General features: G+C 45.5%; 1 protein-coding gene across 1 annotated transcript in view; it reads left to right on the forward strand.

Annotated features, from left to right (window-relative positions):
* Positions 1 to 3,990: 3,990 nt before the first annotated feature.
* Positions 3,991 to 4,744, forward strand: part of LOC103267472 (ankyrin and armadillo repeat-containing protein) — a 54,496-nt gene continuing 53,742 nt past the window's right edge. The window contains exon 1 of the mRNA XM_008065066.1: positions 3,991 to 4,002. The gene's annotated coding sequence lies outside the window, so the exon portion shown is untranslated. The remainder of the gene's footprint in view (positions 4,003 to 4,744) is intronic.

Consider the following 4,744-nt stretch of genomic DNA (forward strand, 5'->3'; position numbering starts at 1 on the left):
TTTTTTTTTTTTTTGATTTATTGTAAAGACAAGGTGTTGCCAAGTTGCCCAGGCTGGTCTTGATTGAACCCTTGGGCTCAGGCAATCCTCTCACCTCCACCTTCCAAAGTGCTGGGATTACAGGCATGAGCCAAATAAGGAAACACTTTTGATCAATCAGAGTTTATGCTAATGCAGGGACTTTGGGCAAGGTCTCTAGATTGCCTCCAAATGGGACTGATCACCAACAAGACCAAGCAGGCAGGAGGTGAGATTTCATCCCTATCCACCAGCCTCTGGGAGGGATGGTGGTGCTGGAGTTTAAGCCCTATTTAACTCGATAAAAATTCGAAGGAGATTCTACAAGCTTCTGTTTGCTGCACACGAGGAGGTGCTGGGAGCGTGGCACATCCAGAGGGCAGGGAATTTACCCCCACCGTCCTCGTCCCATGCACCTCCCCCATCTGGCTGCCTGTGATGTGTCCTGTTTGGCAAACCAGTAAACATAAGTGTTTCTCAGCTCTGTGAGCCATTCTTGCAAATTATGGAACCCAGTAGGGAGTTGTAGAAACCCCCAATGTGTAGAAGTACCAGAGGCCCAAACTTAGAATTGCCATCTGAAGTAAAGGTGGTCTTGTGTGATTGAGCCCTTAACTTGCAGGGTCTGACACTACAGGTAGAGTCAGAATTCAATTAACTGTAGAACTCCCAGCTTGTATTCAGAGAGTTGAAGAATTGATTGGTGTGGGAAAAAAACTACACACGTCTGGTGTCAGAAGTATTGTGTGAGAGTAAAGAGAAACAGCTTGTTTTTTCCAGCATAACTTGTTACCTATATCCAGAAATAATTTGCTCTTGTCAGGCACTATAGTTTAGGTCCCTGTGATGGATAAGAACTGTGGCTTAAAGAAGCTAAATAGTTTGCTTGGTGTTTCCTTCTACTTAGTACTTCTATTACATTCTTGAGGCAGCTCATTTTCCTGATCAAGAAATTTAAAGACTATAGTTGACCCTGAACAACAGAGGCAAGAACACAGATCCACTTGTACATGGTTTTTCTGACACCTCTGAGACAAGACCAACCCTTCCTCTTCCTCCTCCTCAGCCTACTCAATAGGAAGTCCTTTATGATGTTCCACTTTCACTTAATGAATAGTAAATATGTTTTCTCATGATTTTCTTAATGGCATTTTCTTTTCTCTAGCTTACTATAAGAATATAGTATTTAATACATATAACATATAAAATATGTGTTAGCCAGCTTTTAATGTTATCAGTAATGCTTCTGGTCAGCATAAGGCTACTAGTAGTTAAGTTTCCGGGGAGTCCAATACTCAGGTTTTCAGGTGCACAAGGGGTTGGTGCCCCTCCCCCTGTGTTGTTCAAGTGCCAACTCTATTTTAAACGTTCTCCCATCCCAACATCTCCAACCTCCTTCTCTGCCCATTCTTAGCTATGACCTGGGCTTCTGAAAGAGACCAAAGTCGTCAGGAGTCTAGAAGTCCAAGATCAAGGTGTCAGTTGGGTTGGCTTCTTTGGACACCTCTTTCTATGGCTTGCAGGTGGCCACTTGCTTCTCTCTATGTCCTCACAGGGTCTTTTTTTTGTGCATATGTGTGCCCCTGGTGTCTCCCAACACCAGAACTTGTAACTTGCGTGTATGTGCACCCATCTTTTCCTTCTGCTAGTAGAAAGAAAGTGACCAACCACCCATCAGAAGACTGTGCCTTGACCTATTCTCTGTGTCACAACTCTTCCTGCCCTTGAAATTCTCTCCAGTATCTTCAGCCTCTTCCTCTCTGATGGATCCTCCCTGAGGTCGTTTCTAAAGGTTCTAGGTTAATTTAGAATGCACATCCCTGGCCCTACCTCTACTTTCTGTCTCTTGCCCCTCATCCACACTGTCCCTACCTTTTATCTAATCACTCAACTTCACTCCAACCTGACATTACTCACATTGCTCAGCTGTTCCCCCCATACCAGTGTCCCCATTTGGGATCTATCCCCAATTAGGGCTAGCAATTAGGGCTCTCGAGGCCGGGCATCGTGGCTCATGCCTTTAATCCTAGCACTCTGAAAGGCCTAGGTGAGAGGTTTGCTTGATCCCAGAAGTTCGAGACCAGCCTGGGCAACATAGTAAGACCTCATCTCTACACAGAATCAAAAAAATCAACCAGGTATGGTGGTATGTGCCTGTAGTCCCCACGACTGGGGAGGCTGAGGCCGAAGGTCCACATGGGCCTAGGAGGTCGAGGTTACAGTGAGCCGTTATCAGGCCACTGCACTCCAGCCTGAGTGATGGAGTAAGACCCTGACAAATAACAACAAGCAGATCAGAAGCCTACCAAAGGCTTTCACATGCCTTGAGTTTATTCCCTGGAAAATGCAATGTTCAAACCACATTTAGATACAACCTGCACAGCTTTCATTTGTCTATGTGAAGGCAGACGACTTCAAACGTCTGTGTGGTCCTGAGCTGTAAACTGACATTGCTTGTGTCAGGAGTAGATGAACTTGCAAGGCTTTCCCCACAGCCTAGAATGGAATACAATAATATTATAATAACAACAATACAGTTTAATAGCTAAAACAGCCATGACTTCTATACTACTATGTGCCAGGCACTACACTATGAGATTTACATGTATTTATTTATCCAGTTGAACAGTAAGGAATTTGATTGTTAAGGAATTGCCAGGTGAGGATACTATGTGTGTGTGCCTGAGTTCAATTGTGGACATAACTGACCTTGAAGCACCTGTGAGAGAAAAATAGAGATGTCAGCTAGATCAACAGTTCTGGGCTTAGAATGGCAGTAGGCATTACATGACTGAATTTTGGCAGGTTCATGGTAATTGAAGGCAGGGGAGGGGTTGAAGTCCCAAGGAGAGTCACGTGTGTGTAAGCAGGCACTCGTGGGAACACCAGAGGGCCTGGGCATTTCCAGCCCTCTTGTACTTAATCCCATTAGCTCTTTGGTGAAGTTCTGTGTAAATCCTTTTTCAAAAGGGGAGGGAGAACAGCTTTTTCCTAAGATAAGAGACTCAGAACAAAGCATCTGGCTACCTGAAAAAAAAAAAAGAAACCTTTAAGTAGAAGAATTTACATATGTAATTCAGACTTCATAAATACAAACATGAAAATCTGTAAAAAGGGTAGTGACCAAAAAATAATAATAATTAAAATAAAATGCACAGACCAGAAAAAAAGGTAGTGACATTTTGACATTCCTTGCCCTGAAGTAGCCATAAATGTATTAATATTCACAACTTCCATCATAGCTAAAATGACACAGTTCATAGACAAGACATTCCGCCCCACACAGTCACCAGCAACCTCCAAGCTTGCCACATTCAGTGGAAGAGTGTTTGTTCTTCTCTCCCTACCTGGCAGCAGTATCCAACAAAGTTGCCCTTAGCTTTATTTTTGGCACACTCCTCTTGGCTTCTGCCACCACTTCTGGTTCTCCTCCTGCCTTCCCGGCTGTTCTTTCATTGTTTTCCTTGCTGACTCCACTCTGCCCCCGACCCTTAAATGTTAGATCCGCTCAGTCCCCAGTCTTTGGATCCCAACTCGTCTCCTCCTGAACGTCCTCCCTTGGTGATTTCAACCACTCTCCTGGCTTCAGTTTCCACAAGCCTGCCAAAATTCAGACAAGTAACCCCTGCTGCCATTCTTAGCCAGGAACTGTTTATCTAAGGCATATCTGACATCTCTGTTTCTTTCACAGGTACATCAAGGTCAGTCATGTCCACAACTGAACTCTTCATCTTGCCCCCGACATCCTGTTGCTCCTGACAGAAATCTGGTTGTCACTTTGACCCCACCTTCTCTTTCAACACATCCAGAAATCTGGTTGTCACTTTGACCCCACCTTCTTTTTCAACACATCCTCATTCACTCTGGTACCAGTAGGCTACCTCACTGTTTTTCAGATCTGTCTCCCATCCCCAACCCACTGCCAGCACCCTGGCCCGATCTTTTAAGATAACATTCAAAATCATTCATTCCACAGCCTGCACAGTCGATCCCTCACATCCCTCCACAGCCTCCTACAGCCTGCTTTTGTGCCCACGTCTCTTGTTCTCTGTGCAAGGTTTAGTTCGGCTTCTCAAAACTCCAAACTTCTGAAGGGGCGGAGGGACAAAAAAAATCACCTATGGGTACCATGTACACAGGTGGGGTGGTGGGTACACTTAAAGCCCAGCCTTCCTCGCTACTATACACGGCATCCACGTCGCCAAAAACGATCTGTACCCCCAAAGCTATTGACATAGAGAAAGTAAAATAAAACACGTGAAAATGAAAAAAAAAAATTCAGCTTCCTTCTCATTTCAGTTCTTTTTCACCTTCTGTTCCCTGTGCCTGAAAAGCTGCTTCTCCAAGTCTTTGCTCAACCGGCTCTTTCTCATTTTCCAGGCTCAGCAGAAAAGCTCACTTCCTTGGGCCAGTCTTTCCCGAGCCCCCGCCGAGGTCCACTTGCACTCACTGCCCCGTCCTTCCGTCTTACATGGTCACCCCGTTAAACAGACCCGGAGGACGACCTGCCTGTCTGCGCGCTCCCTGGGGTGTGTATCTGCTCTCTTTCTAGGGTCCCCGGCTCCTGGCACAATGTTTGGCTTATAATAGGCGTTCGGCACGTTTGTTGAACTCCAGATGGTGGTGGAGGTGGGACTCCAACTCGGGACGGCCTTCAGCCTGGGCTTTCGCCTCTGCCACTCTGTATTTTTGTGTTTGAAGGGAGAAAAAGTTGGAGGCTGGCTCA

This window comes from Carlito syrichta, unplaced genomic scaffold (genome assembly GCF_000164805.1).
Source record: "Carlito syrichta isolate Samal-C Ts95f unplaced genomic scaffold, Tarsius_syrichta-2.0.1 Scaffold308144, whole genome shotgun sequence".
NCBI classification, from domain to species: domain Eukaryota; kingdom Metazoa; phylum Chordata; class Mammalia; order Primates; family Tarsiidae; genus Carlito; species Carlito syrichta.